Raw genomic sequence first — 13,953 nt, forward strand, 5'->3', positions numbered from 1 at the left:
GGAACATATAATCGAAATGAATTATGATTAAAAAATATCAGAAGTACAAAAATTGATGAGAGTATGGTCTTGCTGAAGATTGAAAACGTTAATAATGCCAAAGTTAACTCACCTATTAATAGCTTTACCGAATCCAAATGAAATTCTGATAAAACATAAATACATTATTTTTCAAATTTATCTGGCAGAGTAAAACTGAAAAATTGAAACGAAATTTAATAACGCAAGATTATGAAAGGGGTGGTATTAAAATGATAAACATAAATCATTTTATAACAGCAGTGAAATGTACATGGATTCGAAGAATGTTTTTAAATAACTCAAAGTGGATCACTTTGTTTAAGTCAATTACAAACATATCGTTAACAGACATGATTAAACAAGGTGATTATTTCCTAACGCGCAAAATAGAACACATTCGCAATAGGTTTTGGAGAGAAACACTGTCCAGCTGGATAGATATACAAAGTGTGGATGATATATTAAATATTAATATCTGGAATAACAGCAAAATATGTATAGGTAACAAACTATTTATATATAAACATTATATCAATAATGGTATCACATTTATTAATGATTTATTAAACGAACAAGGTGATGTTTTAACATACGAACAGTTTATAACAAAATATCATATAAATACAAATTTCTTGGAATATGCGTCAATAACAAATGCTGTTAAATCATTTATAAATAAATTAGAAAACATAAACGATGACACTTTCACAAGTCTTAAAAATCCTGTTTTCCCGTTTAAGATAAAACATTTATTAAAAGACAAAAGCGGTTGTAAACATATGTATGATATGTTAAATGCACAAACTGTCATTCCAGAAGCACGATTGAAATATGCAAATGAAGGATACATGTTTGATACAACGAAATGGGAAAAGTATTATGTGATTCCTTTTCGATGTGTAAAAGACACAACATTATCATGGTTTCAGTATAGAACAGTACACAGAATCTTAACTACTAATACATTTTTGTATATGATACATTACGTGAATTCTAATGCTTGCGACTTCTGCAAAGCTTCATGTGAAACGTTACAACATCTTTTCTTTGACTGTAACAAGGTTAACCACATTTGGGAATCAATATGAGAATGGATATTGACTGAAACAGGAATTGACATTATTTTTAGTCAAGATATTGTTATGTTTGGTATAATCAATAATGAAAATAGTAACTTTGTAAATTGGTTGATTATCAACATTAAATATTATATCTACTGTATGAAAGTACAGAAAAACATATTAAATATCAATGGAGTTAAAAACATTTTGCGAAACAAGTTTGAAACAGAAAGATTTATTTTATATAAGAATTGCAATTACGAAATTGTTAATCAACAATGGACACCATGGCTTAATCTCTTTGACTGAAACGTATTTCCTAACAATAGCTTGTTTCGAATTCCAGGTCTTTTTCATTTCGCGCTAGTATAGATTCACCCCCCCCCCCCCCCATGTATGTATTTATTTATTTATTTTTTATTTATTTATTTATTTGTTTTGTTTTGCTTGTTTGTTTGCTTATTTATTTATTTATTTATCAATTTATTATTATGTGTTTTAACCATTATATCGTCTTTCTTCTTCTCCTATATTTCCCAGTCATAGCAATTTGTTTTCTTTTTTACCAATCTTTAATTTATACAGAAACATTACAAATGCATTATTATACAACAAATTAGATATATGTACTTGTATATAAATTATATTACTTTGATGTAAGGCCATGAATTCAAGACTCCCCAATCTTGACATGGTCAGAATGGACTGGGAAAAATAAAAGATTTAAAAAAAAGAAAAAAAAAAAAAAAGAAAAAAAAAAGATGATATCCTTGAGACTTGGATTTTTCTGCATGCAATAACCGGAAGTGCTGTAGTAGAGTTTTTCATAACAGTTTGCAGATTTAAAAATTCCTCCTTCATAAGTTTACCAATATCAACGCTACGTCGACTGTAAATTATTGGAAAACATATTTTATCTCTGTCTACGGCTTTACCAGATTCAACATTAATTTCAAATGGCTGTTTTGTCTGTAATACACGAATCCAGAAGACCTCTCGGTCAAGTCTCAAGAGGTCTGTTTCATCTTTTCAACCAAGTATCAAGGGTTGTTCAATTGGAATTATTTCAAAAAATGTCATCTAACAAATGGTCAGGTAGATTGAAGTGATTGGCGACAGGGGTGTCAACTTTATGCCGAATATCATACTTGTGACAAACTGCTCTAATTCAAAGTTGGTTTTGCATTTGTCCTTCATACTGTTTTTATGTGTAAACCGGCACAATTTTAAAGTCCTGTCCAGCTACCGTTAATTTATTTGGAATAAAACTCTGCCTACATCGAACCCTGTCTATTCCGGACTTCGGATGCAAATTCAAGAACAAAAGAACAGTTTATGTAGTAATTACTATAAAATAATAAGGAAATATTCCGGTCTTTAAAATATTGGTCTTTATAGTAGGGTGATCTTAAAACTGGGGTTATCATTAGGTGGGGTTTGACTGTATACATAAACTTCCGATTAGATCAAGACGTGACGATGCGAGTTTAATTAAATGTGCAATTATAGAGCACCCCAGGCTTGTTGTTTTTTTCTGTATCTATAAATACACGGATGATATGCAATTTTTAGGTGACGTCACCCAGTATATAAAGTCTCAAAATTCTAAAAGTGCAAACGTCATTGGTCCGTTCTCACTTTCGTTTTAAAAATAATTCAATGTAAATTTTTTTAAATTCTAACAAATTGCCATATACATAAAAAATCTTACTTTAATACAGGATTGAAGGCAACTGCTGCAACAGCCAAGAAGGCAACTGCTGCACCTGAAGTTGTACTACTAATCGATATGCAGTACCCAGACACTAAACATGCACGTGCAATTGCATCAAATAAGAGATTTAGCCTATGCATTTTGATGGTAATTTTCGTTTAATGTTTTTTTTAATTATTATTTACCTTGAATATATTTGAATATAACACAAAATCAAGCAACAACAACAACAGCAAACAAATAAATAGCCACTTCCCCCCAAAAACCTCCCGCAACAAATCAACAACCAAAAAACCACCCGACCAAACAAAAAAGAAGAACAACAAACAAACAAATAAACAAACAAACAAACAAATAAACAAACAAACAAACGCGTTATACCTGATGAAGTGGGTTTAAAATTTAATAACATATTTTTTCCCAGAGGTTCAGCATTGTTAATTGTAGTTTCCTTTTTATTTGACGCAAACGGTTATTATCCTGCATGATTACGTGTCTGTTTAATTTTATGAATTAATGAATAAATAATAATGAAATATGTTTTTCACATTTTAGATGACCCCACTGCACCCGGAAGAGGTTCTACAAATTTGAAATAGGATTAAGATAACGCAGGTCATTATTGCCCCAGGATGAAACACTTATCTCGAGCGTTAGGATTGGTGGTATATGAAGGCATGCAGCCTTCACCCATACCCCACTCCTCACCATGGTAATGTCAGGGCTGGAAATAAAGGCGAAAGTCTTACACACGAGGCTTGCAAACCGTCCTAACTTTAGTGCGGTCTCGTTTGACCTGCACACTAATTATAGTATGTAGGTCAAAATGAGGTCATGTTGAAGATGGGGCAGTTTGGGAATGTTACGTGCTAGGAAAACAACTGTGCAAAACGTGACGTTAACTCGCATTCTATTCTGTCGTCTAATTATAAGACACAACATATGGGCATCCAATTGGTAGCCATCGGAAACGTTTGTGGTCAAAGGCCACATGTCAATGGAGCCCCCTAAATGTATTTTCTAGATCCGCCACTGGCAGTTGTAGCTGTGGTAAAGCGCTCGCCATTCGTAGGATTGGTCGCCTTCGGTTGACCAGGTTTCTTCTTGTTTTAACCAATGCCTTATGTCTAGTCATCAAAGGTCATGTTATCTACTATCTTTTGGAAAAGTTCATGTAAAAGACCCATTGCTGCTTCTTGTATAGTAGTAATCCATATGGAAGCTATATGAAATAGCCGTTGTATCAAATAGGTTAGTGTATCATCATTCGAATATATTTTAGACAGAACCATCAACAGTACATGAAAGACAAAATTATAATAGCATTTGATTAGGTTTTTCTCGTTAAAACCAGTGCACCACAGCTGGTCAAAGGCAGTGGTATGTGCTTTTTTGTCTGTGGGAAAGTGCATATAAAAGATCCCTTGCTAATGAAAAATGTAGCGGGTTTCCTCTGATGACTACGTGTCAAAATCACCAAATGTTTCACATTGAAACCCCCGCCCAACCCCCCCAAAAACAACAACAACAACAACAACAAAAAACCCCACAATTTTAATTAACATGGGTTACACTGGTCATTATTACAAAAAGGCCTTAAACCTGTCAAATAAGGGCAGCTATTTACATATTTATACCCTATACGCCTTCCCTAAAAAATCCCTTCACCCACATTTCTTCAATCCGAAAATATTCTAACAGACATCCGTATAAGGAATGAATGAATGAATGAATGATTAACGACACCCCAGCACACAAAAACAACCTTATGAAGGCAGATTTAGGCATTATAACTGAAACTATCTTAAACGGTAATTGATACTAATGTATTGCTATCTATGTCGATCATCTTGTCATAGTTAATATTTAGATGTGTTTTCATATCGCTGAACTAAGCAGTCTACCAACTGTGGCAGGTCAAATCCACGTAATTGTCCCCCAGGGTCATTTTTATAATCTTAGTATATAATTAGTGTTTCGTGGCATTTTAATAGAAGTATACCCGAGGGATGTAAAAGAAGAAGATATGTTGCTATTTATCTATCTAACTATCTTATCTTATCTTATCTTATCTTATCTTATCTATCTATCTATCTATCTATCTATCTATCTATCTATCTATCTATCTATCTAAATATATATGTATATATATATATATATATATATATATATATATATATATATATATATATATATATATATATATATATATATATATATATATATATATACATACATACACACAGAGAATATTACTAGTGTTTTTCGGTATTGTCAATATCATATATTAGGAATAAAAATAATACATTATGTTTATTCCTAATATATGATATTGACGATACCGAAACACATGAGGGTAATAATCTCTTTATCATATAATATCAAGCTTAATACAACTTGTTTTTGTAAACTGTACACGCAGCTTTAATTCCAGTCCGCCATTACTAGATATTCAAATGTCGTAAGTACATGTGTCGCGGTTTTTTTTCTGAATGGAAATGGCGTCAAAGTCGAATGACGTCATTTTGGATGTCCTTACATCGAAATAAACTGGAGCATAACGTTTTTTATTTTCTGAACGCTGGACAGGTTTCAGTGTAAAATTGCTATTGAAATGTTTTTATTTGATAACTATGAATGCATATGTTAATTATGGAGTGTCACCCTAGAACGTTTGCTTAAATGTCAATAAACCTAGTGCCGTGACATCGATTAATTTACATCTAATTTGCAAAGTTATCAAATTCTTAAAGTATGTGATCTGAAAAAATCATACACTTTGATTGCACTGAAAAAACCCACAAAAAGCAAACAAACAACACACACACACACACACACACACACACACACACACACACACACACACATATCTATATCTGCATACACATACACACACACACATATATATATATATATATATATACATACACACGCACGCACGCACGCACACACGCACGCACGCACGCACACGCGCGCGCGCGGTCGGCGTGGGATCGATCCCCGTCGGTGGGCCCATTGGGCTATTTCTCGTTCCAGCCAGTGTACCACAACTGGAATATCAAAGGCCGTGGTATGTACTACCCTGTCTGTGGGATAGTGCATATAAAAGATTCCTTGCTGCTAATCGAAAAGAGTAGCCCATGAAGTGGCGACAGCGGGTTTCTCTCTGAATATCTGTGTGGTCCTTAACCATATGTCTGACGCCAAATAACCGTAAATAAAATGTGTTGAGTGAGTTGTTAAATAAAATATTTCTTTCTTTCTTTTTCTCTTAAGTTTTGGTCTCATTGCACTCTACGAATAAATATGATATGGTTTAAGGATAATTACTACATAAATTGCACATATTCGAATCGACGTAACAAATCAATGCAAAAATGTATTAGTAAATAATCTATATTAGAACCATAATAAAGTTGAATCATTCAGACATTGAAAAGGTAGCAAATAGTACTGTTCCCAATCACTTGGTGTAAAAATAAATCCTTGATTCGTGTATTTAATTTGTGATTTTGACGTTACTGATTTGAAGTTTATGAGATTGTACATATCTTTACATCCTCTTGGGCTTTTTAACAATAGATTTAGTTTAAATAGAAGAATAAGTTTATTTATTGTTGTGAAACTTTCATCTTTCAAAGCATCTAAATTTGTAATGTATGATTTTACTGCTTTTACCATGTTGTATGATATATATATTTATAAATTTATCATAAGACAAAATATCACCTTGTTTATCAAATAGGTCACTAATGAAAATAATTCCTTTACTGGCATAATTTTTAAATATAAATGTTTTTCGATATGTAAGTATTTCACTATTATGCCAGATATTAGTACATAAAATATCGTTTACACTTTCAGGATTATGTTTATTTTCTATCTTTACCCAACAGAGTCATGTATCTCTCCAAAACTTATTTGGAAGTTGTTTGGCTTTTCCCTTTATGAAATAATCTCCATATATTATTAATTTAGTTATTGATACGTTTGTAACACGCTTAAAAAGATAAACCCACTTTGAATTATTTACAAACAATCTTTGTATTTTATTATGTTGGATTTAACAATAGAAAGTGAAAAGACTACACTTGTAAACATATATGGACCAAATATAGACAATAAAACATTTTATGAAAATATTTTTGACAATATTGTAGATCTGGATAATGATAAATCTATAATTTGTGGGGAATATAACTTGGTTTTAAATAAAAAAATCTAGACACTCAAAACTATTTACATGTCAATCATCCAAAGTCACAAAAACAAATCATAAAAACTATGGAAATTTTAGATTTAAAAGATCCATTTAGAGAACTATATCTAAATCTTAAAAGATATACTTGGAGAAAAAAAACTCCACCTAAACAAGCTCGATTAGATTTTTTTCTTATAACTAATAATTTAATGCCATTTGCTGAAAAGGTAACAATTGAAAATAGCTATCGTTCCGATCATTCTGGTGTAGTTTTACATATTAAATTTAATCAAATTAAAAAAGGTAGGGGACTATGGAAATTTAACAATTCGTTATTAACTTGTAAGGAATACATCAAAATAATTAAAGAAACCATTTGGGAAATAAAATGTCAGTATGCAGTGCCAATTTATAATATTAAAAACTTAAAATCAATTGCAGATAACGAAATTCAATTTATAATAAATGACCAACTATTTCTTGAAACATTACTTATGCAAATTAGAGAAAAGACAATTTCGTATTCGGCTTTTAAAAATAAAACAAGAAACGAATTAGAAGTTAAACTATGTGAGGAAATTAAAATGCTAGAACAAAATGAAAACACTGAAGATACAAAACAAATTGAAGATAAAAAAGAAGAACTAATAGAACTAAGAAAAGAGAAACTCAAAGGCCACTACATTCGATCACGGGCAAAATGGATAGAGGAAGGAGAAATTCAAAGGCCACTACATTCGATCACGGGCAAAATGGATAGAGGAAGGAGAAACTCAAAGGCCACTACATTCGATCACGGGCAAAATGGATAAAGGAAGGAGAAAAGCCAAAAAAATATTTTTGTAATATGGAATCTAGGAATTATTCTAGCAAACTAATTTCAAGAATTCAATTAGATAATGGAAATGAAATTAGAAAATGGGAAGACATTTTGAAAGAAACTAGAAATTTCTATGAAAAACTTTATTCTGCGCCACTTGGGCAAAGTAATAATGATATAACTGAAAAAAATTCTAATTTAAAATTTAATAAACTAACCGATGAAGAAGCTAATAGATTAGAAGGCGAATTGACTTATTCAGAAATACTGTCATATCTTAAAACCATGAAAAATTATAAACGTCCAGGCTCAGATGGTTTCTCAGCTGAATTTTTCAAAATGTTTTGGATTGATTTAGGACATTTTATAACCAGGGCCATCAACTATAGCTATTCTATTAAAGAAATGTCAAATGTACAAAAATTAGGTATAATTACATGTATCCGAAAGTAACTAAACCAAAGGAATTTCTTAAAAACTGGAGACCTATAACTCTACTAAATTGCATTTATAAAATGGCTTCAGGGTGCATCGCTAACAGAATAAAGCAAACTTTGGACAAAATAATAGATAATGACCAAACTGGTTTTGTAAAAGGAAGATATATTGGAGAAAATATAAGACTAATATATGATATTATGCAATGTACCGAACTGAATAATATTCCTAAATTACTACTTCTTATAGACTTCGAAAAAGCATTTGATTCATTATCATGGTCATTTATAGACAAAACACTTGATATTTTCAATTTTAAATCATCAATAAAAGATTGGGTCAAAACATTTTATAATAATTCTATGTCAAGAGTAATACAAAATGGATTTTTATCTCAACCTATCATTTTACAACGGGGATGCAGACAAGGCGACCCACTATCGCCATACATTTTTATTATATGTGCTGAAATCTTTGCAATTATTATTAGAAATAACCCAACTATTAAAGGCATAAATATAGATGGTGAAGAATATTTAATATCGCAATATGCTGACGACACATGTTTTATTCTAGATGGATCTACTGAGTCCCTTCGCAGTACACTAATGGAATTATACTATTATGAACAGATTTCACACCTAAAAATAAATTATTCAAAATCAAAAGCTATATGGACTGGGAGCAAAATGTTTTCTAAAGATGTTTACCACTAAACAAGATGGAAATTTGACTGGGGCGCAACACAATTCAATTTACTTGGTATTAATTTTTCAGTAGATTTGGAAAATATTACTGCAGTTAATTATGAATTTAAAATAAAAGAAATGCAAAACTCCATGAAACTGTGGTCTATTAGAAAACTAACAGTTTTAGGAAAAATAGTTGTTCTTAAAACTTTAATAATACCTAAAATAACACATCTTTTAATATCATTACCTAATCCTGGAGAAACGATCATAAAAAACTTAAATACGTTATTTTTAAAATTTATTTGGCAGAATAAGCCTGAAAAATTAAAACGTGATTTAATAACTCAAGACTATAAAGCTGGAGGTCTTGAAATGATAAACTTAAACAATTTTATGACTGCCTTTAAAATGCTCATGGCTACGAAGATTATTTATAAGTAATTCACAATGGGTAAACCTATTTAATTCGGTTACTAGTATAACAACAAAGGAGATATTAAAATACGGAGACTATTATTTAACAAATTTATATATATATATATATATATATATATATATATATATATTGCAAATAGATTTTGGAGAGATACCCTACTTAGCTGGCTAAAAACAGAGAAAGAACTTAATCCTCAAACCGTAGATGATATTTTATGTATTAATATTTGGCTGAATGATAGAATACTCATTGATCGTAAGCCATTTCTATATAAAAATTATTTTGAAAAAGGAATTGTTTTTATAAACGACCTTATTGACGAAAAAGGTGATATTTTAAAATATGATCAAATCATAAAAAAATACAATATATCCACCAATTTCATTAGCTATGCTTCGTTAACAAATGCAGTAAAAACGTACATATATAGTTTAGATGATTTGAAAGATAACAAATTTAAAATGGTTAATAACCCAATTCTTCCATTTAAACTTAATCTTTTATTAAAACGACAAAGAGGATGTAAGGATATGTACAACTTATTAAACTCTAAATCCATAACTCCAAAATCGCAAGCTAAATACACCAATCAAGGTTTTATCTTTTCATCAAGTGAATGGGCAGAATATTATTTACTTCCTTTTCAGAGCACTCAGGATTCAACATTAATATGGTTTCAATATAGACTAGTTCATCGAATCTTAGCTACGCACACTTTCTTATATATTAAACACTATGTTGAGTCAAACATGTGTAGCTTTTGTAACAACCATCCAGAAACTATACTACATCTATTTTTCGAATGCAATAAAGTTCACAACTTATGGGTTGCAGTTCAAAACTGGATATTGACTCAGACTGGTATTATAATTAATTTCAATAAAGATAATGTTATCTTTGGTATTATTAATAACGAAAAATCTAACTTCCTTAACTGGTTAATTATTAACATATAATATTATGTTTATGGAACTAAGATACCAAAAAAATATTTAGAAATCAAAGTTGTTAAAAATCTGTTGAAGCAAAAGTTTGAAATAGAAAGATTTATTTTATATAACAATTGCAAATACGAAATGTTTAATAAACAACGGGCTCCATGGGCTAATTTATTTAATGATAACGATTAAATGAAATATATGATGTTAGCTTAAGTTTGTTCTTGTCTATGGCTTGTTTGGAGATAGCGGAAAACAAACAAAAATAAAAATACACCTCACGTATAACCTTATCTCGTCTTCTACCTCTTTCTCCTCTTTCTTATTCTCTCTCTTCTCTTTATAATATCCCAGATTAAACCAATTACATGCATGTATATTTACTACTCTTGTACCCACTTACATTGATGCCTTTTTGCATATATATATGTGTATGTATGTGTGAATCTATGTATGTACATATGTGTGTGTATCGGAGGACATCCGGGTACGTGTGTACGTATTTGTTGGTGTATGGATATATGTGTTGTATATTTATTATATGTACAGCAGTGATTTGGGGCTCCCATCCCTGACACTGCTATGTTTGTGATCTGGGACAATAAAAAAACACAAAAACAAACAAAAACAAACAATCTTTGTATTCACAAGCTTTTAAAGCGATCATGAAGTTACTTACGTTTAACATTTTGAGTCCTACTTTATAGTCTTGAGTTATTAGATCACGTTTTAACTTTTCAGGTTTATTCTGCCAAATAAATTTAAAACATAGTGTATTTAGAGTTTTTAAGAACATTTCTCCTGGGTTCGGTAATGATATTAAAACATGTGTTATAACTGGTATTATTAATGTTTTAAGAACAGTTATTCTACCTAAGACTGTTAATTTTCTTATAGACAATCTTTTCAATGAATTTTTAATTTCTAGTAGCTTAGGGTTAAAATTAAATTCATTAATATTTTCCAAGTTGACTGGAAAGTTGATACCAAGTAAACTGAATTAAGTAGCGCTCCATTCTATCTTCAATCGTGTATGGTGATAAGCATCTTTAGAAAACATTTTACTGCCTATCCAGATAGCTTTTGAGTAGTTTAGTTTTAAACCTGAAATATGTTCATAATAATCTAATATCGTAAGTATACTGAACAGGGATTCGGGGGATTCTTCTAAAATAAAACTTGTATCATCTACGTATTGCGATATTAGATATTCCTCACCATCTATATTTATGCATGTAATAGTTGGATCATTTCTAATAATAACTGCAAAGATTTCAGCACATATTATGAAGGTATATGGCGACAACGGATCACCCTGCCTGTAGCCCCTTTGTAACAGAATTGGTTCGGATAAGAATCTATTTTGTATTACTCTAGAAACAGAATTGTTATAAAACATTTTAATCCAAGTTTTTATAGATGATTTAAAATTAAAAATATCAAGTACTTGATATATGAACCCCTGCGCGTGCTGTAACCTCACCGTGGTGCAGGGGTGTAACATTCTCTTTGAGAATGGCCAATACAGCACAAAATTAAAGTTTTAAGTAAAATTCAGTATCCGTAAAATTCTGTGATATTTGTGTTTTTGCACAGTTCTTTACACTGTTTTTGTTTAAGTCTTGAATTTTTATATTGATGTTATCATCACTTTATTTAATTGCATTACCATAGTTTGACACCCAATAGCCGATGTATTTTTCGTGCTGGGGTGTCGTTAAACATTAATTAATTCATTCATTCATTCATTCATTGATATATGAATGACCATGATACACATTCAAAAGCGTTTTAAAAGTCTATTAGTAGCAGCAAGCCGGGAATTTTGTGCGTTTTGGTATGCTGCATATTATTATATATTAGTCTTATATTTTCTCCAATGTATCTTCCTTTATAAAACCAGTTTGGTCTTTATCTGTTATTATATCTATTATCTGCTTTATTCTGTTAGCGATACAACCTGATGCCATTTTGTAAATACAGTTTTATAATGTTAAGGGTTTCCAATGTTTAAGATATTCTTTTGGTGTATTTGTTTTTGGGATACATGCAATTATTCCTAACTTTATGACATTAGACATCTCTTTAACAGAATAACTATAGTTAATAGATCGAACTATGAAATGTCCCAGATCTATCCAGAAATATTTAAAGAATTCCGTCGGAAAGCTATCCGAAACTTGGCTTTTTTCAATTGTCATACCTTTCAAATATGTTAATACTTCCGAATATGTTATTTCGCCTTCTGTTTGCGTCATCGTCACATTGTATTGAATTTTAAAATGAGCAAAACTGACAAAGCACGCACATGTTCAGTAAATTATGCAGAGGGGAGGTTTGCTTTGGAGAGGGGTTTAGACCACGCCACCCAAACCCTTTGTACATGCGCCTGCAACATTAATGACAAAAAGGCACAAACGTCAGGGAAGTACAAACTCATCAATATGAATCATAAAAATATAAAATAGCAAGATAATTCATATAACGCAAATATCACATTTTTATAGTTGAATTATTATTATTATTATTATTATTATTATTATTATTATTATTATTATTATCAAATACCGGTACATAATGTCTAACAGATAATTTTGTTGGTATATCATATGGGCAAGTTATACGTACTAGTTTGCGAGTACTAATACATGGAACATGCTTCGAATTATGGAAAATGTTTTTGAGTTTTCAAACAGTACTTTTAAATGTTTAAGCATTTATTAGTTGGAACGACACGCAATGAATAAAGACCTTGGTTCTGCTCATGTAATAAGGTGAACAAAATTTGTACATACTCTTGAAAATTATATAAATGGAAAATATATTGGAATAAATAGAAAATATTTAAATAAAGAGAGGCGACAGTATCCTAAGTTAATTAAATGAACCAGAAAGGAAACTGCTTTTCGTTTTGTTTACATTATAATTTAATTTTTATGAGTACCACCGGACTTAAATTTTGATTGTCCAGGAATGAAAGTCCGGCTCGGAAATCCATGCAGTCAGACCAGTATTCCTAAGGAACATAAGTCATAGGACTTGTATTCCTAGGTATATTAGACCTAGGACCTACATTCCTAGGAGATTAAGTCCGGGCAGACAACTGTTCCTACGGACATGCATCCCGTTTACACCGATACCGGGCTGCGAACCCTGTACCTACCAGCCTTATGTCCGATGGCATAACCACAACACCACCGAGGCCGGTTTGTATAACGTTGAGTTCTTCAAATCGATTAGAATGTTGTACTCTGTTAGTTTTATTAAATAGATTAGATTACTATGTCGTGTTTGTGTAATCAAATAAAGTAGATGACTTAACAATGTTATTATCGTTAAATGGACTAGACTATTGCATCTGCATAAAACTCGCCCTGGGTGGGTACCGATGCCGGGATGCGAACCCAGCACCTACCAGTCTTACGTCCGATGGCTTAACCACGACACCACCGATGCCGATAGTGGCATGTCCAAATTTGGGCAAATAAAAAACAACTATAAAATAATAGCCGGTAATGAGAGGTTTTTTGTGTATGTGTGTGGTGTACATGTCATTAAACATAGCACGGTTCAAAAGACCACTCGATGCCGTTATCCGATGACATATGCATGTATTTAACCGTGGGTGATAA

Source organism: Gigantopelta aegis, chromosome 14 (genome assembly GCF_016097555.1).
Source record: "Gigantopelta aegis isolate Gae_Host chromosome 14, Gae_host_genome, whole genome shotgun sequence".
NCBI lineage: Eukaryota > Metazoa > Mollusca > Gastropoda > Neomphalida > Peltospiridae > Gigantopelta > Gigantopelta aegis.